General features: G+C 45.3%; 1 protein-coding gene and 1 pseudogene across 3 annotated transcripts in view; both read right to left on the bottom strand.

Moving 5' to 3' along the window:
- Nucleotides 1-25,486, bottom strand: part of LOC138492082 (beta-1,3-galactosyltransferase 2-like) — a 222,967-nt gene that overhangs the window by 84,477 nt on the left and 113,004 nt on the right. Inside the window, exon 3 of one of the 3 annotated variants that reach the window (XM_069619042.1) lies at nucleotides 11,698-11,893. The exons of the other annotated variants lie outside the window; for them this stretch is intronic. The gene's annotated coding sequence lies outside the window, so the exon portion shown is untranslated. The remainder of the gene's footprint in view (nucleotides 1-11,697; nucleotides 11,894-25,486) is intronic. 3 annotated transcript variants of the gene reach the window in all.
- Nucleotides 10,485-11,689, bottom strand: LOC138492083 (beta-1,3-galactosyltransferase 2-like; annotated as a pseudogene).

Below are 25,486 nucleotides of genomic sequence, written 5' to 3' on the forward strand. Positions count from 1 at the left end.
GAATTCCGGGATAGAAAGAAACTTTTAGCTCTTGCTCCTACACAGATGACACTTGTGAAAGTACTCAGTCCCCTGACGAGTGTTCCTATGATTGATCCAAAAAGAAGAAGTTATGTTGACATACTTCATGAAGTAATCATAGAAGGTCACAGGAGAAGGATGAGGTCCAAGAGAGATGTCAGGGAAGAAGACTATGACCTAAATGATTATCTGGACAGCACAGTACACTTGGCAAACAACATATGGTATCACATATGAAGGAAGGGGGAAGAAGAACCTCAAAGGAGGGATGCTTTGTGTGTGCACTCCTGCCTTACAGTGTGGGGAAGTCCAGAATTTTCATAGCCATCGAAATTGATGTCCAGACAGCACATTGGACAGCAAATTGTCTATCGCATGTAGCACTTTGCCGTACAAGATGCCAGTTCATGGACAGAGATGCCTGTCCCAAATGGGTAACTGAATGGACAGATCCAGATGAAGATGATTATGTGCAAGACAAGAGACAAAGAACAGAACAAGATTCATGTGATCAGATATGAAAAACTTGGAGTTAAAAGAGCTGGAAGCAGATGGGAAGTAAACAAAAAACTTGAGAGTGCAGGAAAATCTGCAGACGAAATTCAAAAATGGAAAACAGAGAACAGATGCAGATCTGGGGATCAGTGCTTTCTCCAGATGGATGGGAAGAATGAGTGGTTATCTGCAGAGCCTGGGTGATAATTGGTTGACCTGAATCAACTATTGGCATTGTACAGTATGGATGCAAGCCATTATGGCCGCCAAGACTTGTCAAATTACTGACTTGGGTCGAAGATGTAGGAGGACTCTTGCAGATAGTTCCGTTGGAAAGTGCAAAATTGTGCTTCAGAAATAATGGCACCAAAGGAATGGGAGAAAACCAGAATTGTGGTCGAATTTTTGATGTGCAAGGGATGAATATTAAGACAGCAGTGATAATGGATCACTACTGGGCCTGCGAATCCAGAGCGTATATAAAGTTGCCAGAAAACTTGGGAGGACTTTGCTCACTAGTGAATGTTCATGTACCAGCGTTGGTTGATGAAAAGTGATTTGAATCTTGACAGTTTTCCAAAAGCAGATACTCACCTGAGGAAGAAGAGATCTGTGGAGCTGATGAAAAGAGTAAAGAGAGAGAACTACTTTTCAGCCAAGTCAATAGAAGCCTTTGATGCCTTTCCATATGAGCATAGATTGTTCAGCCAGACAGCTTCAGTGTTCACCTTAATCTTTATGCCAAGTACCCAGGTTGGAGCAAATGGGAATTTCTACACACAATTGCTACAGACAATTAATACAACCATAAAGGGATTCAATGCAATCAGAGAGGAGATGAGAGCTATAATACTGATGACTCTCTAGAACAGATATGTCTTGGACATGATCACAGCAATGGATGGAGGTGTTTGTGCAAAAATCGGTATGTCATGTCGCACTTTCATAGCTTCTCATCATTATGAGAATGGAACCTTGATGAAGGCCATAGGTATGCTGTCAAAACTCCATGGCCAGATGATAGATGAAGTAGAAGACATTGCTGATGACAGCTGGTTCAGAGCCCTTTTCTCTTGGGTTCCACAATGGATGGCAGACATTTTCAAGTTCCTTGGAGCCCTGATAGTAATGATTTGCTTGGATTCTGTCTGATCAAGATAATAATCTCACAATGCAAGATGACAGCAATGAAAGCCATAGGGATGAAGATTATGATTGATGTTGAAATAGGATGGAAGGCCAAAGACCTGACAGATCAAGAAATCAAAAACCAGTATCCATGCACATGAGGGGACGAAGTTCCTGTATCCAAAGAATCATAAGAAGTATGTAGGAAGATGGATCTGTTGTAGTCCAAGTGGACAGTGTAGACTCATGACATGGAACAAAGATGAGCATGTCAAATCAGCAGGATGCCTGAAGGGAGTCATAAAGATATGGATTCCGAAGAAATTCTTTTTCAGAAGTGGATTCCTGGATGTGAAGGATGTTGAGAGAGTGGTCAATGAATAGCCCAGAGGGGAGAGTGTAGAGGAGAAGCCAAGTACCCCCACCTCAACTACTTCGCCCATATTGACTATATGTTGGGAGCCAGAGTGTGAAAACCGTGCAGTGCCATTGGGCATACCAATCCTGGAAGCAAGATTCCCATTGAGGAAACCGTACCTGCAGAAGAGACAGTATGATGTCCATTTGAATAGGATTCCTGAGGAAACAGAGCAAATAAATGGCAAGGATGAATGGTGACAACACACAGAGCTAAACTGACGTACATGAAAAGGATGCAGAGACAAGAGAACGGAAATATTCTATAAGGCATCAAGAAAGCACCAAGAATAAGTGACATATCGGGCTTGAGGAGTAGAAGCTTATGCCAGAGAAACGATGAAGATATCAAGTCATTTTACAAGTGTACAGATGCAAAAGAAACACAAGTAGACTAAGTAATCATGATGCTAGCTTCATAATAGCCGGTCAAGTGGCAGAGCGAGTAGAGCGCTCGCTTTGACATTCGTGCAGAGCTTGCTAACGCAGGTTCGAATCCCGGCGGGGCCAAACTCATCCTTCCGAGGTCGATAAATGAGCACCACACACTGTGGGTAATAATAAGCAGCGCTCAGATACCTGAGGGTTCGTAGCGCTATATAAATGCCAAATTATTATTATTATTATAATGAATAGATTGCGGCAAGCACCAATATATATGTATGTATATGATCAAGTAAAGGATGGATGTTTCCACTACTTATTATACCAGCCTCATTTCTAGTGTGTCGTCGTTGAAAAGCAGTTTTTAATACAAATGAATCTTAGAAGGCAGAGTCGAGCGGGCCAAAGAAGCCATGGTCTTATGAGACTGGAGCAAACTGACATTGGATACAAATCGTGTGAAAGAACAAAACTCCTGTTCAGAAGGCATGAACAAAACAAGGAAGACGTCAAAGGTCTATTAAAAAATAGTATTTTAAAGACACTAGAAGCTTGATTTCATGGTCTCCAGTCACGCGGAAGGATGAAATTGCACGAACAAGATGCTCACAACTACGCATGAGGGCAGAGCGTGCCTTCACTCCCTGAATTTCCCAGAGCTAAGAACTGTCTCAAGGCCGAGCTTCAAAGCCTAATTGACAGTAGACCACTGAGGTGATGATAGATATGCTAATTGGTGGGAAGCTATGTTTAAAACAAGTACACCAGCACCTGGAGGGCCAGCATGCATGCTGCTAGACATAGGTAGAAAAGTACTGACAAAGTTTAGGGTGCCAACCAATTGTAGGGGACCGCGTAGTTAGGGGTCCTATAATTTGTGTAACCAATGGGATGTCATACATTTAGTGATGTTCGTAGTGGTAATTTTTAGGGAAAGGCTTAGCTGCCCCAACTGATGTTAAGTAACCAATCACATATTCTCACTCTTTTAAACTAGTATGGATCCTATATTTAGATGGGCAGTAAAAGCCTATCACCCATACTCATAAGTTTTATAGTTTGCCACGTAGGATGACATTGGTAGTTACGTAGGTCAACGTCAATAATGACGAGTTTTCTGTATAAAAGCTCAGTTTTAATTAAATATGTTGAGTAAGAGGATCGAGCGAGTTCGTTGATGTTCGCTGTACTGCCTGTTTTAGATAACTGATATTAAAACAGTTATCCTTTTGCCAAACTACCTGAGTCGTTTCGATTATTGATGTATGAATAAAATCTGCACCCCCATCCATCTCCAGGGTAATTGCTACTCATCTTAAAGGGCTGGGTTATGCAGTTCAGAATCACCTTGAAAACATTGTTTGTGGTACACAACACATTTTGGAACAAAGGCCCAGCCTATATCAGCAAGGAATTGAGCCACTCCACCCATTTAAATTCACTCAAATCCTAAAACTCAGGGAACCCAGACACCAGCAGCATAGTAAATGAGGTATGAACCTAGGAGTGATCAGACATAAGTTATGGAATTAACTACCACCAGCACTAAGACTGCAACAAAACAACCTCTATTTCAAGAAGGAACAAAGGGGTCTTCCCCGGCACAGACAGTTCCTCAATGGCCTATCCCTCTCTTTCCTTAGAAGCATCAGAGCCCCTCACCTAGATCACATTTTCCTCCTCGTTCCCACAGAGAGCTGTAACGTTTCTGACACTAAAGATAACGAGGATTCCCTCTTTTCCATCATTTACCCAGTCAATGTACTAACTTGTTGGCCTGTGTTAATGGGGGCTCAGGGGTCAGAAATGATTACCCCTCAGGGATGCCCCCTCTCTGCGACGCTATTTGCTTTAGCAATTGAACCACTAGCGATAATGCTGAGAGAGTCCTTGGAGTGGAAAGGATTCCAGTAGGCACAGAACTGGGAGGACAAGGTGTCCCTATACGCAGATGATCTTCTACTCTACCTAAGTGACCCAGCAACCTCCTGCCCCATTGTTGTGAACATATTAAATGCCTATGGGGATTTTAGCGGACTAAGAGTGAACTATGACAAATCCCTGCTGTTTCCGATCAAAGGGCTTGATTCAGTGACCCTAGATAATTACCCATTCAAAATCGAGAGTGGGCAGTTCCGATACCTGGGAATACAAATCACGACAGACTTGACCCAATATATAGAGAAGAATCTACACCCAGTAAGAGACAGGTTTGTAAACGATGTGAGGCACTGGATGGCCCTTCCGCTCACCCTCCTAGGGAGAGCTGCCTTGTTCAAAATGCTGGCCCTTCCCCGCTTTCTATACATCCTACAGAACGCACCACTATATATACCTAAAATAGAATTCTGCAAAGTAGATGAAACACTTAGGAAGTTGCTATGGGGAGGTGGTCATCCCCGAATTGCACTAAGAACCCTACAGCGCTCAATATGGGAAGGAGGAATTGGACTTCCACACCTACAAACGTACTACTGGGCAGCCCAAATGTCAGTGGTCAACGATATCCTACATAACGACCCAATGTTACCACACAACAGAGCAGATACCCAGATGGAGCACGGGATTACCCCGATAGAGAGACTCTATCAAAAGAAAAGGCGATGAAGCACACCCACGATGGCAGCTCAGAGAATGCAGATTTGGATAGACGCTCATAGGCACCTGGGATGGGAGGGGAAGGCCACAATGAAACAACCCCTGTGGTGTAATAAACATCTTCTGGAACTTAAAGAAATCCCCAAATGGGCAGCCTGGGAAGAGGCAGGGATATTAACATTGGAAGATATGGTAAGGGACGGAGAAATTAAGAGTTTCCTAGACCTAAGGGATGAATACGACCTTCCCATCACAGAACACTACCACTATCGACAAATAAGACATGCGCTCACTGCAAGCGAAATAGACCTCCCCAATATACCAGAGTGCACCCCGATTGAAAGGAACATAGTGATGGAGCGGATTGCACACAAAACAACCTCTACAATGTACAATGCCATCAATTCGTTTGCCACAAAGGAGCTCACAGAACTCAAAGAGAAATGGCAAAGAGACGTGGGCCCAATACCAACGGAGGACTGGACTGTGGCCCTCATGTACCCTCGAGAATCAGCAATTTCGGCCAGAATCAGCCTGATCCAGTTAAAGATTCTACATAGGGTTTACTAGCCCAGAGAGGCCTTGCACCAATGGGGGAGAGCGACGGACCCCAACTGTCTCTGATGTCATCAACTGAGGGGAACTTTCTTCCATATTCTATGGGAATGTCCGCAGATAGAAAGCTTCTGGCAAAAATGCTGTGATAGACTTTCAACAGTGATAGGCCGTGAGATACCAAGGGACCCCAAACTTTTAATACTAGAATAGACGCAGATATAGAACTATAAAGATACGGAAAGCTCATGTTCGCAACAGCCACAGGCCTTGCAAAAAGAAATATAGCCCAATTGTGGGGCTTAGCTATATCGCCAAAGTACGAGAAATGGGTAACGGACGTAGATATGTGTGTGCCAATGGAAACGAGAGTGTATACCACAAGAGGGTGCCCGGAGAAAGCAGCCAAGATATGGCAAAAATGAGAGGACAATTGAAGGTGGGCAAAGAGGACCCATAGAGACACTCAATGCCGTATGGAGAACGGACACGAGCGATCAAAATGATCCTAAAGATGATTAGATGTAATAACTCTATAATATATGCAAAGAAGAACCGGATGCCAGGAAGAAGTGTACACCTGTGTGTTTAAATGTAGTAATTAAGTATTAATTAGTTTTCATTGTTTGATTGCTTGTTTTGTTTTGATTGCATCTATAAAACAATAAAAAAAAAATCAGGAAAAAAAAAGAAATGATTAGCCCTCCTGACGCCTCATACAGAAGGCGTTGTGGTCTCCTCTCTGTTTCTCCAGCATTGGATGGCTCTCAGCCCCCAAATTCTTTAAATTACATTGTAAAGTCAGCCCATAAGGACAGCCTCTCTTCGAAAAAGCCAATATTTTTGTATTCCTCACCTGCTCGCCTTTACTGGTTTGGTTCATCACCCTTTAAATGACCCTCTTCATTCTCCCTTGTTTCTCTGTTTTCGGGGCTCTGAGCTTGCTAATTGCATTTTGTATAGTATAACACTCCTAATAAAATAAATCAATAAATTGTGTAGCTTCTCTGTGATCCTCCTTGCCTTGCTGATAGAAGCCTCAGTAGTTTCCACTGTCACTATCAATACAACAAGCGGTTGCTCAAGTTAAGGAGTGCACGTTCCATTCTCAAGTATCTTGTGCTTTATATGAATGTCTATTGTGTCTCAGCACTAAAGGACGATGGACAAGCCAATTACTGGAAAATAGCCTGCTTTCAAGAGCTATGGAAGCTGACTTCATCTGAACCTGGAAATCTCGCTGTGCTTCCAAAGAACTGTTTCACACTTATTTTGCATGTGCACAGGAGAATTTCAAATGCTGGCCTGAACCCACGTCCGCCCCGCCCCCTGGAGCCTCTTCAGCCAAAGGTGATTTGGGCATGGAAAGATAATAGGATAAACTCTTTTTTTTTCTTTTGGAGGCAGGCTAAAATGGGGAGATTGGGAATCAATGATTTCTACAATTTTGGAACTCCGAATATGCTTAGGTCCTGATACCTAGCAACTCCACCAGGAGCACTACAATTTGCGAATTGCTGCAAGAAGAGGAGTAAAGTCCACAAGAGAGATATCCCTTTTGGAGCCTAGAAAAGTCTTGGAAACCACCAATCCCTGCTAGGATTAATGCATAAATGGAGTGGGATAGCACCAGTAGGTTGATAGACTGTTGGACTTTGTCATGATTTAAAGACCTGTTCTTTGTGAAAAAAGACATCTCATCTAAGGATGAAAAAATGTTAGGATTTCAAGTCAACACCCGGCTGTGTTGAGTCTTTGTCGAACTTCTGTCCAAGGAGCTCCTTTATGTAAAAAAGCAGTAATTGGCCATACCACCACAATGAAAATCACCATTATGCTAGCTCCTTTCTCTAGAGCCTGTATCTATTCACCATCAAGTCATCAATTGAAACCGTCGACGAGACCATTGATTTTGTGACTTGATGATATAGCCACAATTTCAGTGTGATTTTGACCCATCCAGAGGCCAACTTGGAAGGTGCGCCCCTTAGTAAAATAGTATTGTCAAGCAACTTGATGCCATCGAACCCTAGCTTGAACCTACACAAAGCATCATGGCCTGCTTGACGCTGCCGAGCTGTTGAGCTATCAACAAGTGACTTAAATTAGAGAACATGTGGCTTTGGTGTAATTTACAGGCATCCTTGGTACTCTCACCTAGAGCCATACCTTTTTTATTTTTATATCCCCATTTTATTGTATTTTATTGTATTTTTGATCAATTGCATCAAAACCACAAAAACAAACAACAAATCCAAATAGTCTTCCCCTACCCCTCGGTAATCCCTCCTCCCCATCTTGAGTCCCCTCCACATAGACCCCCCATATGTCCCTTGCCTCACCTCACCCTCCTTTACACCTCAGATGCCCCTGTACCCCAAAGTCATGGTCCCCCCACGCTTCCCCTTTGATTCCTCCATAGCCCCATCTCATCCCAATTCCACCCATCTGGCCCATATATTTTAAAACATTTCGGGACATCCCCTCTCCCTGTACACCCTTCTTTCCAGCTCTGCATAATAGTCCATCCCCTCCACCCATGTATGTATATTTGGTGTTGTCAAGTTGCCCCAGTCCATTGCCAAGACCTTTTTGCCCATCATCATGGAAGTCATGATGAGGTCTTTTTCTCTATTAGTAAACCCTGAATCCCCCCAGACATGCAGGATTGTCACCTTGGGGCAGGCCGGAATTGGTGTGCTAGTTGCCCTGGATGTCTTGTCTCGGACCCGGCCCCAGAAAGCTTGCCCTTTGGTACACTCCCACATCATGTGGAAGAACAAGCCCACTCCCATCCCACATTTCAGGTGCTGGGGATCCGCGCCCTGCCCATCTGGTGGAGGTGGTCCCAAATGTAATATGACCTATGAAGGATCTTGTACTGTATCAAATTACAATCTCATACTTAAGTTGGCCTCTCTTGGTGAGCACAGCGCTTCTACCCAGTCCTCCTCCTCCAGTGCCCCTGTATTCCCCTCCCATTTCTCTCTAAGTTTCTGCAGGGGCTTGGATGTGAACCCGTTGAGCATCTGATATCATTGCATTATTGCCTTCCCTTGGATTTCTCCCTCCATAAGATTGTTCTCAGTCAGTGATCTCTCGAGAATGTCTCATGTGTCCTGTTGCTCTAAGGCCATTGCATGTTGCAACCTAGTGTAGCTGTAGCCATCCCTAGCCTGTAGGCTAAATTCCTCTTGCAAGTTTAGGAATGGGGCGAGTCGGTTCTGCACCAGGATTAACCCCTTTGTCCTGCCACCTTTTCTGTTTACCCAATTTATATATCTCTGGCAAATCTGCTTTCTCCCAAATGGGTGCTTCCCTGGTACCACTTCCCCCAGCCCATTTCTCTAACAGCTGCCCTGCAAGATTTGAGTGTACAAAGCCCCAGCTGTGTCATCCCCTGGGGTGGCTTTCGTCCATGTAGTCTCTGCCAGGGCTGCAGTGATCCCATCCTCGTCAACACCAACGCAATATGAGTCAGTTCCCTCCCTCTAAACAGACACCCGCTCACTACCATTAGCTGGGATGCCTTATAGTAATGCTGCCCATTTGGGATCCCTGGTCCTCCATTCCAAACAGATCAAGTCAGCGTCCTTAGCGCTATTCTCGGGATTATGTTCCCCGATATAATTTCCCGCTGCAGCTTCTCTATAGCACAGAATGTCCCTACTGGCACCTTCACGGGCGTGTCCTGAAATACACAGAGGAGTCGCGGTAAGACCATCATCTTAAATAGGTTTTCTCTGCCCACCATTGATATCGGGAGAGTCGCCTAGTACTTGGCGTCACCCTTGAGCCTGTCCAGGACAGGGTCCAAGTTGTTCCGAAGGAACTCTGATTCCACTAGTATGGTCCCTGTCCCCAGAAAGCCTTGTGGACGATGCAGAGGGTCTTGAACTTGATCCTTGCAGCAACAGGGAGCCAGCGTAAAGATTTAAGCGCTGGAGAAATACGATCCCTGGGCTTGAAGCCAAGGATAAGCCTTGCATCCCTGTTTTGGATTAGTTTTAAAGGGGCGAAGAGTAGAGGCAGGCAGATTTAGAAAGAGGCTGTTGCAGTAGTCCAGCCTAGAGAGAACCAGAGCGCTAGAGACAGTGAGCTTCTGGGGGAAGGAAGAATACCTCTGAGGAGCTGCAGCTGATAGTGTGACTTCTTAGAGAAGTCAGAAATGTGAGGAGAGAAGGAGAAAGTAGAGTCAAAGATGACACCAAGGTTCTTAGCCTCAAAGGAATGTGCAGGTAGAGGGCCCATGGTGGGCCGCCAGAGTGAGAGAGGGAAGGTGGGAGCAGGTGTCCCAATGAGGAGATCTCAGTCTTACTGGCATTAAGGCAGAGATAGTTGGAGGCACACCATTCCAGAATTGCAGACAGACAGTCAGGTATGAGAGAAGGAGCTAAAGAGGCTGAGGGGAGCCTGAAAGAGAGCTGAGTGTCACCCGCATAACACTGGAAGTTAGACCAGAAGGTATGCATGTCTTTACAGTTCCACGAAGGAGGAGCCTTAGCTATGGTGGTACGGGTTCCTTGGGTGGGATTATGGTATGTTTGCGCATTCACAATTGAATCAGTGCCTGTGCAAATACTGTACATTTGCAGTGAATTTGCACTCCTGCTAATTTTGATGCACATGCACAAACAGGGTTTGGGCATCAGCAGACATACTCTAGTTCTGCCCCAGGAGTAAGAAAACGGAACATTTGCGCAACTGCAAATTGAGCATGGACGATTGCATTAGCGCTAGTGCACATGCAGTGCAAATTAATGTTCACTGGCGTGCATGAAGCAGTGCATGTGGAAACAGCATTTCCTTATGTGTACAATGCATTTCCAGTAGTGCAAATGTAGGGCAATCTGGCCCATGAAGTCTAGATAAAGCGTTTTCACCATTTAATGGATGACCTCCTTACCCTTCATTTCAATAAGAGATTAGGTTCTACTCAAGAGCCCCATCGTAGGATTTTGAAGGTGCTTTTTTGTGCATGTTGCTTTGATCAGGGTCTGCATCTTTTCCCCTTGATCAACAGGCATTGCCTTTGCCCTGTTGAAGCCTAGTCCAATGTTTAAGGAGCTGATCAGGCTGGAAGCCATGCGAGGTGATGAGGCGGCTATAATTACAGATGGAGAAAGAAACATGCCAGTGATTGAAGTCTGATTCCTTGGGTGGGGCCACAGGGGTTACATTTAATGCCTTTAGACAGAGGCCCACATACACATCCTCAAGGGGCAAATGTTTAACAATGAAAGAGACATCAAAGATCTTCGCTGCCAGGTCCCCAGAGAAAACATAGCCAGTTCCAGAACAGAAGACGGGGTAGTGTTGGTCGGGGTACAGCTCCTGCGGCATGTACCATTTACTTCCTGGATCACGATTTGGAGAATAACCTTTCAACAAATAACCAGTGAAGAATTCTTCCCTGTGAGGCAGTTTGGGTTGCAAAAGGTGATGGATTAAATATTCGGTGTTGACAAACGTATCTCAGTCTGCTTTCATGACATAGGGGGTGTTTGGACAGAATGTTGCTACCCAATTCACGCCCATCAGGGTCTTAATGGTCAAGTTTTTGTAAGTGTCTAAATATTCGTGTTGCACAATATCATGATACTGTCTGCTCTCCTTCAAGATATCTTGCTGAAGTTTGCTTTCTGGTTGAGTTGTGATGCCCAGCAAAAAGATTCTGACTATTCGGATGCCGGGCACCAACCTCTCATTTCCCCACGTTTGCCGAATGACCTGCCTGGCTTGTCCAAGACCGGGTTCAGTGGGAACAAGCAATATCAAAAAAGGATGGCCATCTCGACATTTGTCAGCTTCGTTTATGATATACCTGAACTGGATTCCCCTGTGGTGCCTAGTGCTATTATATGGGTCAGCCCCCACTGTGTTCCGCAATCTAGTGGACTGTGTAGGTGGCAGTTTTGTTTGAGTAGCCACAGAGTTCAATGATAAATTGCTTAGAGCGCTGTTCTTGATTTTCTCTTGCCAAAATGCTACAACTAAGGAAGCCATTTTGTTTTCTGCCAGGAAGGCTCTTCTTGGAAGCAATTTATAATGGTTAAAAAAGAAAATCTTGGTAAGAAAAAACATGACAAATACAAGCACCATTAGACAGATGTGCAGCAGAGACTTGGGCATCCTGCTGGTTCTTGTGATGGCACAAAGATGTCTTCTGCATTGAAGCATGTTGCATGTTTTCCAAACACGGGTTGAACAGAAGCACATTGTGCCTCTGTTCTGAGGGAAATTGGAGTGTGTCTTCCTCTTGCTTTGTTTTCTTGCAGGCAGGTACAGTAGGTTTCTGAAAAGAGATTGCGTTAAAGAGGCAGGAAATAGTTACCAAAATACAGACATTTCAATTTCAGTTAACATTTATTTTTTACAATCAAGATGGTTGAAATCAATGGTGCTACAGAACGGTGAGCAGTGAGGCCTTGTCACATTGGAAGGATGAAAGGAGGAGCCATTTTATGTTAGAAACAAGGTGGCTGTGCACTTTATTGGTCAACCTATTGACTGTGGAATCTTGAGACCTGAATTCTAATTCTTACCTCCTCAATTGGCCAATTTATGGACAATTATTTTTGTATCAATGTGCCTCTGTTCTCTTATATGACATGCAGTTGTTGTGCAGAGAAACAGATTGTACCCAACAGTAGGCATTAAATAATACAATATATATCATACATAGACATCGATTAAATAAGCCCAAAATCAATTGATCAAACAATACAACGCCTTATGACACGCCCCTCCCCCAATAAAAGCTCATGTCCCTCTTCTGGGGATCAACATGCAGCAGCCAGTCTGATCCCCAGTGCTTTCAAGAGTAGTCACAGTATCCAAGTCACCCCATCCTCCTCTGGCTCCCAATAGGATCACATGTCCCTTTCAGATGCATGGCCACAAGTGACAAGACTGTCTATCTTGGAACCCCACCAAACCTGACCAGAAAACTAGACACTCTATGCACCAGAGGCATACTGACCACCTCCAGTGTGCAACACCCAACTGTAACCTGTTCATGGACATTGAGCAAGCATCATCTAAACTACAATCTGTGTGTGCCCCTCTACAAATAAGTTACCAAAATCACTGATTCAACTTGTAATACCCACCGCCCCAATTACTAACGTTCACATTGTATGTACTGGTCCACCATAACACCCCCCCTGAGCAAATTGACTCCACATGTCCTGCATGAACAAATATGGGTGCGGTCCACCACCTAAGTTCATGTGCACATCCACCTGAATGTGTTGCCACACCATCTCCAGAAGTGTGAGTGTTTGTTGGTACATCACATCCCCACCCACCCTAGTACACTGGTTGGCCAGATACAAATACTACACAGATGCATCTCACAAGAAATCAATGGCCACATACATCAGAGGCACACGTGGTACTGTTGACACGCATACACGTGAAGCACATGTACAGCCACGAACACCCTTACGCACACACCCATCAGACCTACAGATGTGGGACTGCCGTCTGGTGAGTAGCACATGCATTAGCAGCCACGGTTTGTGTAAAAAATCCAACATTGCCAAAAAGTACAAATACGGCAGCACATTATCAAACCATTGATAAACATTGCAAACCATTATCATACATGCCAGATGATGATGTTGCATGCACCCTCAAAAACAGACAAGTGTGACATTCAATACAAAAGATGACTGCACACACACACACACACACATAAGAGTCATAGGAAGTGAATATCCAAAAAAATAACAACATAATAACCACATTAATCTGATAGAACAACAAACCCAACTGTATTGTATTGTAAATCCAATTAAATGCATGGGGCAAATAGTCCAAACTTAAACCACAGGAATCCTCCTACAGGAAACAACAATAATGATGCCCAACCCCCCGCCCCCAAAACAAACAAAAAACGGTCTCTGCTGCAGTCCAAACCCTGACAACTCAAGCTCCAATGCTGCATTGGTGTCTGTCTCCGCCTGCTTTATGTGTGCCTCTGTGCAGACTGTGAAGGCCTGCGGGGTCTCACGAGTAGCTTACTCAATTGCCTGGGCAGCCCTCATGCCCTCCCCCAGAATGTCAGCACTTAATCCCTCCAACCTTGCACGTGCCGCAGCCCTGTCCCTGGCAGCTGCCTCCTCCATAGCATGCAGCCTCACTTCCTCCTGCTGCTGCATGCGTTGCAGTTGGAATGTCATGGCCACATGAATACATTGACTTGCAACCTGCCTCCCCTGCCAGACCAAGAATGACAGCCATGCCCTCCATGCAGGAAGCCATCAGAGTGCCTGCCTCTGCTCCCGCAACTGTTCCTGCGGCCTGGCAGCCTGCCTCTGGCGCTGGGCCTACCTCTCGAGAGACAACCGACTCCTGGAGGGGAGTACTTGGCCACCACTTTTGTCAAGTGCCATGTCCACTTGCACCCCTGATCTTGGCTGACAGACATACCAGAGCGTGGTTCCACAGGAACGGCCTACATATCCACTTGTAGCCCCACTGACCGTGAGGCAGGCACAAGACCAGCAAATGGGTGTAAGTGGGCAGAAGAGCTGGTGGTGGTGGCAGCATGGAGGGCACACGTGTGGGTGCCTGAGACACAGTTGCAGAGAAGGCGGGTGTCACCTGTGATGCCTGGACCATGTTTACCACAGCCAGCAGTGCATCAGCCATCTGCAACAGGATGTGGCACACCTGCCCGTGATGGCTGACAATTTGGCCATGGACCACATCCAGGGACTCCAGTGCAGCCACCTGCCGTCCACGTCTCAAAATGATTACTAGCACTCATTGCCAGAATAGTTTATGTGGTTGCATCAACACATGTGAGCAGCCCTGTAGACAATGGCCCGGGGACACTGTGAGTAGGTGATCCAATCGATGTGTCCTGCACAACATCCTGTTCCAGGTAAATGTCCCCAGGCTGCACATTGAATGTTGCACCCCCACCAGACACCATGGCCAGGTCCTCAACCATGCCCTCCACCACACCTGAACCTAGCATCACAAATGGCAACTCTGTGGCATGGCAGAATCTCCATTCACCTCAGTCCCTGAGGAATCACCCTCCAGGTCCATGGCAACGCCCCTCATGTCATTCCCCAGAGCCATCAGAGGATGTACCATCAAAAGCTACCTGTCCCTCAGATCACGGGTGAATGATAGGAACTGTTGCTGTGCTCTACGCAGCCTCTGCGAATGCCTTGACCTTGCAACTGTCTCTTCCTCAATGCTGCTTTCCTCATCTGCATGGGACACTGGATGGTAAGTGAAAGTGGAGAGGCAGGTCAGCATGTGTGTAAACATGTGCATGTCCAAAGGACGGCATGGTACCATGCCACCATCTTACATACCGGTGGCACGGACCAATCTCAACACGACTGCAACTGATCACCCTGTAAGGGAGACATGGTATCACATGTATGACACTGACACAAGAGTTACAAGTTTCAAAACCTTTATTCAATTCATGGGGTTGGGATAAACTCATGGGCCTCATTCCGAGTTCGGAGGTAACCACGCCGCTATTTGCGGCATGGCTGCCTCCGAACTCGTCCAAACTCTGGCCTGGTTAATGGAGTAATTACCGGTCCTTTCCGAGGTCGGAGGGACCAGTAATTCCCCATTCACCAGGGCCATTTCCCATTCCCATTTGAGCCCCTATAGGGCACAATGGGAAGAGGGAAGGCGGCAATAATGGTACCGTAAATTACGGTACCGTTATTGACCCCGAGTCCCTTTGCGAGTCCCGTCCTTAACGCCTGCTTTTAGCAGGCGTTAAGGAAGGACCCGCAAAGGGAACTCGTAGTAGGGCTGTAAGGGTTTAACGGCAACGGTCTCATTACCGGTGACCGTTAACCCTTACTGCCCTACTCGGAATGAGGCCCATACTTTGCTCTATAGCTTTGATGGGTGTAGTTTCTAGCACCAAATAATAAAGAAAACACAGTCCCAGTCAGTCTATGTCAAATCAAAATGGCCTATACTAACAAAACCTAATGCCTGCTCTATCTTCTTTACAAAAAGTGTGTAACGGGTAATATATATGCAAAGGAAAGTCAGTGTTATAACCTAAAGGATCAAGGTGGCTGAGTCAGCTCTCCTCCTCAAGTTGGACAGCATGGAGTAAGGCGGCACCCGTAAACAGGATGACACACTCTGGCTCAGGTAATCAATAAAAGGCCTTCCACGTTTAAGTCACTCATTCCAGTTTTCCAAAAGTAATTTCAACAAAACAGTTCAACAGTTCAACAAAAGTTCACGTAGGTCTCCCTCTGTCGGGCTCAGACCTCACAATCACAGCACTTGCAGGAGTTCCCTTCCCCAAGCTTTATTCACATTCATTAGGGGTTCCCGTCCACTATCTTATTTGATATTCTAGGTCTCCCATGGTCAGGCTGGGAACTTTCACTAATGTCAAAGGCTTTCGAATGTGCAAGGCTTTTTCCATAGACCTGCGTAGGACCACTTCAACTTTCACTTTATCTCTCCCTTATGGTATTTTTCCCAGTGTCTCTTGGTCGTGGTAGTTCCATAACGCGATCCGCAAAGTTCAAAGAGATCTTTCTCTTAAGGCAATCACCTTTTAACTTCCCCTTTCGACAGAATTAATCTTGACCGTGCGCATTTCAGAGTTTGTTAACATGCCGCTTTATAACAAGACATCAAACATTTTGCTGAGACTTTCGAATGAGCTACTTCCTTTCGCCGGACCGCTCCGCTACTCTTTATCACTGGCTTCACAGTTATCAGCAACTTTAGAGTTTACTACTGGTTTGCTTTTTTTTGCATCTCTTAAGAATGCACGCAACATTCAAGTGTGAGATACACTGTTGTGACTTCAATCTTTCCTTGACATGAACTGGCCTTTCAAGTCTTTCGCTAATTCACCCGGTGCATGCATTCCTTTCTTGTCTATGTGGCTTTGATTCACAAGTCAAGGTTGATACCACAGGCTTGGACTCGCCTCCCCAACTCTATCGTTCACCCGGGAGGGTCGCTGGCATCCTTGACCCACAATGCAGGCTTCTTCTGGTCTGGGAGTTAGCTTTCTATGTGTATCCTTCACGGTTTCCCGGAGGCAACAACCTCCTGCAGGGACTTTCAGAGTTTCCCTACCCTTCACTCTGGTTCCTCAATTGGTCGTTCTGCCCCAGTGGGTTTGCCTTCACCCCAGAAGATCTGCTCCTTCTCGTGTCAGAGTGTGTCTTCATGTTCCACCTTTTATCTGTGCGGGGGAGCTAATGAGTATCAGATGTATGTGATTAAGGTCAAGTGCCTGATGTTCCTGACCTTATTAATGGGATATGTCAATTGGATATGCAAGTGTTAGCTGCTTTACTCTCAGTAGCCCTATTCCTCAGCCCAGTGTTTTTGTAGAAAGGGAGGATGTTGGAGAATCCTATTAAATAGGATGGGGTATGGGCATGGGAACGGGGCACACACAGCATCTCATCATCGGTTGCCTTACCTTCACTCCCCTGAGATCCCTGACCCAGGTGATCCTCCCGCACTGGTCTACCCCCAGGGTCTGTATCCAAAGGAGATGGCTGTGTCCTGGCCACCTGAAAGAGAGATCCCTGGGGACCAGCAAGTGAGACGCCCTTTGGTTTCTCACAGGGCATACTTGAGGACTTGAGCATATTACCAAGACACACAGCCAACATCATTGCACCATTGACGCAAACATCCTCACTCTACACTGACCCAGGACCCTCGCACCACATATGAAGATGATAAATGGTCATGGGTAAAGTGGACACAGCAGAGCCCATGCTTCCCACTATAGACTACCACCGCCTCATGGCAAGTTAACAATCCATCACCCATGCCAATGAATGGCCATCCAAGGCCCAGCACCCTTGCCGTCAACATACAACTGCACATGGCCACAGTGAAATACAAGGACCACCATGGCACATCCAATGTCCTCACACCCATAGGACACACACAGAGTGCAACCATGCATGCATTATAATGTCACACAACATTGTAGTGTCCATCGAAATGCGTCCTCCCAAAATACATACCCATCAAATGGCATACACATTCGGCCACATTGGACTCAGAGTGTGAACCCACCTGATTCCTGGATCTGGTCATGCAGTTCGAGGACCTGGGCATGAAGATCTGGGCTCATTCTCTGCAAGATCCTCAGAGGGAGAGGCAAAATCCTATGGCGTCCACACAGGTGCACCTCTGCAGTGGGTCCCGCCTCGATGGACGCTGTGGCCTTTTTTGGTGCCGGATCTCTTTTTAATGTTTTCCGGTGTTCGCAAGGCCACACCCTCAACATTGACGAGCTGTTCATCGACGTGCAGCCCACCCAAGTCAAGCCCCATCCCAACACTGCTGATGCATCTTCTGAAGCAGATTACATATGCATGAGGGTACAATTACGACCTAACTTCCACAAATTGCGAAAGTTACCATGCAATATGTGCATATCATTGCGTGGGTGAGCTCCCACATACAAAACACAGTGCCCCCCACAACAGTACACCCTCCCCATGAGTGCCAACATCTGGCCACCACCAGCAAGCATGCATCCACAGAGCCACCCCTTGCCCCTATTCCACACTCACCTGTCCTGAGTATCAACAGGCAGCAAAGTAGCATAGATGAACATATGGCACACTGGCAATGAACTGCAAACTGGCCAAGGAGTCCACAACAGATGGGTTGCAGCAGTGTGATAGCAGGCCAAGAAATGCATAGGCCAATTTGGGCTCATGTGACGCATCTGCTAAAACAGTGATATATAACTGTAGAGCACTAAGGAAATTAAACTCTATTTCTTCATAAATATTAACAGAGTATTTGAATGATTATTACCTCCGATTGACCGACTGAAAACAGTTATACCACTCTGTGGTTATTGGGAGTGCAGCCCGCACCGCTGGCCTAACGGCCTTGGTCCACTTTTTTCGTAGCAGGCCAAGAAGTGTCTCAAACCGGTGGCAGGAAGCTAACTGTGGACCCTTGCAAATCCAGATGGCAAAACAAGCTGGGCCGTCTCACATAAGGTATGCATGTCACGCAGTGCAATCTGCGCCTGCACGGCTTACTACGAATATGGGGCACATGCACAGGATGCATCTGTGCACCTTATTCGTAATGGTCGCAGGACGCAGAGCACTTCCTTGATCAGTTTTACGGGCGTAGGCAGAGATTACACTGTGCAAGTGCAGAACAGCAGGAATTGCAAGAATACATCCTGTGGAATCTAGACATTGACAGAAGGGGGACTGGCAAAGCTGGGAGACAAGTGAAGAGGAGGGGACCAATGCCACAACATGCCAGGGGAAGGGCACAATGACCACGTGCTGGGGAGGCAGCACTGCCACAGACATGCACCAGCAAAGCCACTGAATGTGCCACTGGTACCCCTACAAGCCAGGGACCATCACCACTGACTGAGGAGGGGGTGAGCCAGAAGAGGAAATTTACGGATGATGAATTGCAAATCCTCACAGACTTTGTTGAGGAAAACAAGTCCAAGATGTACCCCTGGGCTGGAAGCACCGTGACACAGGCCAATGTAAACAGAAGTGGCTGGAGGCGACTGACCTTGTGAATGCCTCTGGGGTGGAGAGGTACACTGCGAAACTGGTGTATAATCGCATGGATGATCTGACCAGGCGTACAAAGGAGAAGCTGGGAGCAAGTGTGCTTTCTTCACAGGCGACTGGTGGTGGTTCGCCATATATTGAGGAACTCACACCTTTTGAGGAGGTCGCCTCTGGCCTCATCTCAAGTGAGCAGATTGTTGGCATCGGAGGCATCAACACATTTGGACATGCTACAGGTGAGTGATATATGTGAATGATGAATGTGGTCGTGATGGCACTGTGCTTGGCGAAGGCGGTGTGGATTGGTGTTGCAGAGTGGCATTCACTTCATGGGATTGACATCCAAGCTGCACATGCATGGGGGGCCAATTGCCACAGGATGCATTGTGGCTGTTGGCTGCATAGGGTAGACCACACTGCACCTTGCCCGTGTAGATGTGAATGGCATTGTCCCCCTGGCATTGCGTCCAGGTGCTGCATTACAGCATGCACGGCATCTGTGCCATGTCTGTGTGGTGTGTACTGTCAATATTGCATGCACTCACATGGCTCCTCCACTGCCAATGGCTCATGTATATGTGTGTCATTCAATTGTCAGGTCAAGCAGTGACGCAGGGATGTGTGCAATGCCAGTGTACTGAAGGGGGGCATCACCTGCAGTCCTTATGCTGGTAGCAGACAGCCTAGCCATGTTTAACCAGGATGCATGTGCATTCGGGGAGTCCATGCTCTGTTGGACATGGAAGTGCACACCAGTGACATCCATGTCACTCATTGGCATGACATGCCTCTGGCTGCCTGTGTGCATTGGTACCTTGACGCAACCTTGACTGTAACCTTTGCAGGGAGAATGACTGTCACCTTGGCATTGCCTGTCCACACAGGGATAGGATTGTGATTACGCTGGCCACTGACTGTACATGGCCACATCCACACATGTGGACTTGTTCTCTGTTTGATGGGTTGCAGGCTTTGCATCGAAGTTGCCCAGTCTCCTGCCACCTTGGCACACCGGCCTTACATTTGCACCTATGCCACTGTGTCGCCATTTCATACTCCCACCGTTGACATTCACCTACTTGCTCGTCCGTGTGATCATCAAAGTGTGCATTGACTACGCATTCAAGCCCAGCTATATGTTGTCATGCCTTTTGCCTGTACTGCCGCAACATCTATCTCCTGCTTGCCCTGTCAGTGTGGCTATATGATGATGGCTACATGTTTAAATACTGTAGCAGACACATACATGCACATTTTTAGATGTGCATCCAATACTGATGGCAAGGTCATGCCTTCTACCTATTCAATGGCAGGCTGATGGTGTCTACTTGTATGGGACATGGCACTTACATGTCCAGATTATGGTGCACAGATGCATATGCATGCCACTGTCAGTGTAGAATATATATATATAATGAAAAAACTTCGTTAAAGGGACGTTATGGTTAAGTTGCGCTACTAAAAACCTATGAAATTCAGTAAAAAAACTTTGTTAAAAGGATGTTATGGGTACAAGTAAAATCGAAAAAACCCTGAAATTCACCAGTTATGGTAAGCTAAGCAACCATAACTCACATCACCACCGTGCACTACTAAGACTAACACCCAGGACATCAAAGATGACATCACAAATATCATTGATGACATCACTGATGACATCACATGTCTAGCCTCTTCTTTTTTGTTCACTGCCATATCTAGGCCAGGTGGTTTTATTTCTGACAGTCAGAAACTTAACATTCAAAAGGTATTACATTTATAGATGTTGCTATTCTCACATGTTCTTACACTACTTTCCTTAGAATTTAATCGCATCTTATGATGTACATAAATAGGGGCCTGAAACACAGCAATCATTTTTGTGCGTGTATATAATCATGTAGATTATACACAGTTGCTAATGATACTGCTTCTTGTTTTTTACTTTACTCTCCATATATAAACCCCATATTTGTATGCATTGCAGTCTATTTATGTTTTGTGTGTATTAGTAGAAATATGTAGTAAGTGATGTATTATTAGCTACTTAGTACATGTTCCACAGTACGGAAAAGTCTGATACAGAAACATTCATCGTTTTATTATAAAGCTTTGGAAAATTACAAATATTGCACCTCTATGGTGTATGCTGCAGCCAATACCTACATTTCTGTATGAGTAGGTTCCTGTACTAGAAAGAACACTGCAATGGAATGTTCTTTAGAACACTACATTGCGTAATGAAGTATGTAGTTTATTACACATCTCCCAATAATCCCTGCTTCTTTTTTGCCAACATTACATTCACAAATCCTTGTATGAAAAGTAAATCCACACTGCACCTTGCCCGTGTAGATGTGAATGGCATTGTCCCCCTGGCATTGCGTCCAGGTGCTGCATTACAGCATGCACGGCATCTGTGCCATGTCTGTGTGGTGTGTACTGTCAATATTGCATGCACTCACATGGCTCCTCCACTGCCAATGGCTCATGCATATGTGTGTCATTCAATTGTCAGGTCAAGCAGTGACGCAGGGATGTGTGCAATGCCAGTGTACTGAAGGGGGGCATCACCTGCAGTCCTTATGCTGGTAGCAGACAGCCTAGCCATGTTTAACCAGGATGCATGTGCATTCGGGGAGTCCATGCTCTGTTGGACATGGAAGTGCACACCAGTGACATCCACGTCACTCATTGGCATGACATGCCTCTGGCTGCCTGTGTGCATTGGTACCTTGACGCAACCTTGACTGTAACCTTTGCAGGGAGAATGACTGTCACCTTGGCATTGCCTGTCCACACAGGGATAGGATTGTGATTACGCTGGCCACTGACTGTACATGGCCACATCCACACATGTGGACTTGTTCTCTGTTTGATGGGTTGCAGGCTTTGCATCGAAGTTGCCCAGTCTCCTGCCACCTTGGCACACCGGCCTTACATTTGCACCTATGCCACTGTGTCGCCATTTCATACTCCCACCGTTGACATTCACCTACTTGCTCGTCCGTGTGATCATCAAAGTGTGCATTGACTACGCATTCAAGCCCAGCTATATGTTGTCATGCCTTTTGCCTGTACTGCCGCAACATCTATCTCCTGCTTGCCCTGTCAGTGTGGCTATATGATGATGGCTACATGTTTAAATACTGTAGCAGACACATACATGCACATTTTTAGATGTGCATCCAATACTGATGGCAAGGTCATGCCTTCTACCTATTCAATGGCAGGCTGATGGTGTCTGCTTGTATGGGACATGGCACTTACATGTCCAGATTATGGTGCACAGATGCATATGCATGCCACTGTCAGTGTAGAATATATATATATAATGAAAAAACTTCGTTAAAGGGACGTTATGGTTAAGTTGCGCTACTAAAAACCTATGAAATTCAGTAAAAAAACTTTGTTAAAAGGATGTTATGGGTACAAGTAAAATCGAAAAAACCCTGAAATTCACCAGTTATGGTAAGCTAAGCAACCATAACTCACATCACCACCGTGCACTACTAAGACTAACACCCAGGACATCAAAGATGACATCACAAATATCATTGATGACATCACTGATGACATCACATGTCTAGCCTCTTCTTTTTTGTTCACTGCCATATCTAGGCCAGGTGGTTTTATTTCTGACAGTCAGAAACTTAACATTCAAAAGGTATTACATTTATAGATGTTGCTATTCTCACATGTTCTTACACTACTTTCCTTAGAATTTAATCGCATCTTATGATGTACATAAATAGGGGCCTGAAACACAGCAATCATTTTTGTGCGTGTATATAATCATGTAGATTATACACAGTTGCTAATGATACTGCTTCTTGTTTTTTACTTTACTCTCCATATATAAACCCCATATTTGTATGCATTGCAGTCTATTTATGTTTTGTGTGTATTAGTAGAAATATGTAGTAAGTGATGTATTATTAGCTACTTAGTACATGTTCCACAGTACGGAAAAGTCTGATACAGAAACATTCATCGTTTTATTATAAAGCTTTGGAAAATTACAAATATTGCACCTCTATGGTGTATGCTGCAGCCAATACCTACATTTCTGTATGAGTAGGTTCCTGTACTAGAAAGAACACTGCAATGGAATGTTCTTTAGAACACTACATTGCGTAATGAAGTATGTAGTTTATTACACATCTCCCAATAATCCCTGCTTCTTTTTTGCCAACATTACATTCACAAATCCTTGTATGAAAAGTAAATCCACACTGCACCTTGCCCGTGTAGATGTGAATGGCATTGTCCCCCTGGCATTGCGTCCAGGTGCTGCATTACAGCATGCACGGCATCTGTGCCATGTCTGTGTGGTGTGTACTGTCAATATTGCATGCACTCACATGGCTCCTCCACTGCCAATGGCTCATGCATATGTGTGTCATTCAATTGTCAGGTCAAGCAGTGACGCAGGGATGTGTGCAATGCCAGTGTACTGAAGGGGGGCATCACCTGCAGTCCTTATGCTGGTAGCAGACAGCCTAGCCATGTTTAACCAGGATGCATGTGCATTCGGGGAGTCCATGCTCTGTTGGACATGGAAGTGCACACCAGTGACATCCACGTCACTCATTGGCATGACATGCCTCTGGCTGCCTGTGTGCATTGGTACCTTGACGCAACCTTGACTGTAACCTTTGCAGGGAGAATGACTGTCACCTTGGCATTGCCTGTCCACACAGGGATAGGATTGTGATTACGCTGGCCACTGACTGTACATGGCCACATCCACACATGTGGACTTGTTCTCTGTTTGATGGGTTGCAGGCTTTGCATCGAAGTTGCCCAGTCTCCTGCCACCTTGGCACACCGGCCTTACATTTGCACCTATGCCACTGTGTCGCCATTTCATACTCCCACCGTTGACATTCACCTACTTGCTCGTCCGTGTGATCATCAAAGTGTGCATTGACTACGCATTCAAGCCCAGCTATATGTTGTCATGCCTTTTGCCTGTACTGCCGCAACATCTATCTCCTGCTTGCCCTGTCAGTGTGGCTATATGATGATGGCTACATGTTTAAATACTGTAGCAGACACATACATGCACATTTTTAGATGTGCATCCAATACTGATGGCAAGGTCATGCCTTCTACCTATTCAATGGCAGGCTGATGGTGTCTGCTTGTATGGGACATGGCACTTACATGTCCAGATTATGGTGCACAGATGCATATGCATGCCACTGTCAGTGTAGAATATATATATATAATGAAAAAACTTCGTTAAAGGGACGTTATGGTTAAGTTGCGCTACTAAAAACCTATGAAATTCAGTAAAAAAACTTTGTTAAAAGGATGTTATGGGTACAAGTAAAATCGAAAAAACCCTGAAATTCACCAGTTATGGTAAGCTAAGCAACCATAACTCACATCACCACCGTGCACTACTAAGACTAACACCCAGGACATCAAAGATGACATCACAAATATCATTGATGACATCACTGATGACATCACATGTCTAGCCTCTTCTTTTTTGTTCACTGCCATATCTAGGCCAGGTGGTTTTATTTCTGACAGTCAGAAACTTAACATTCAAAAGGTATTACATTTATAGATGTTGCTATTCTCACATGTTCTTACACTACTTTCCTTAGAATTTAATCGCATCTTATGATGTACATAAATAGGGGCCTGAAACACAGCAATCATTTTTGTGCGTGTATATAATCATGTAGATTATACACAGTTGCTAATGATACTGCTTCTTGTTTTTTACTTTACTCTCCATATATAAACCCCATATTTGTATGCATTGCAGTCTATTTATGTTTTGTGTGTATTAGTAGAAATATGTAGTAAGTGATGTATTATTAGCTACTTAGTACATTTTCCACAGTACGGAAAAGTCTGATACAGAAACATTCATCGTTTTATTATAAAGCTTTGGAAAATTACAAATATTGCACCTCTATGGTGTATGCTGCAGCCAATACCTACATTTCTGTATGAGTAGGTTCCTGTACTAGAAAGAACACTGCAATGGAATGTTCTTTAGAACACTACATTGCGTAATGAAGTATGTAGTTTATTACACATCTCCCAATAATCCCTGCTTCTTTTTTGCCAACATTACATTCACAAATCCTTGTATGAAAAGTAAATCCACACTGCACCTTGCCCGTGTAGATGTGAATGGCATTGTCCCCCTGGCATTGCGTCCAGGTGCTGCATTACAGCATGCACGGCATCTGTGCCATGTCTGTGTGGTGTGTACTGTCAATATTGCATGCACTCACATGGCTCCTCCACTGCCAATGGCTCATGCATATGTGTGTCATTCAATTGTCAGGTCAAGCAGTGACGCAGGGATGTGTGCAATGCCAGTG

Source organism: Ambystoma mexicanum, chromosome 10 (genome assembly GCF_040938575.1).
Source record: "Ambystoma mexicanum isolate Mex_15411 chromosome 10, UKY_AmexF1_1, whole genome shotgun sequence".
NCBI classification, from domain to species: domain Eukaryota; kingdom Metazoa; phylum Chordata; class Amphibia; order Caudata; family Ambystomatidae; genus Ambystoma; species Ambystoma mexicanum.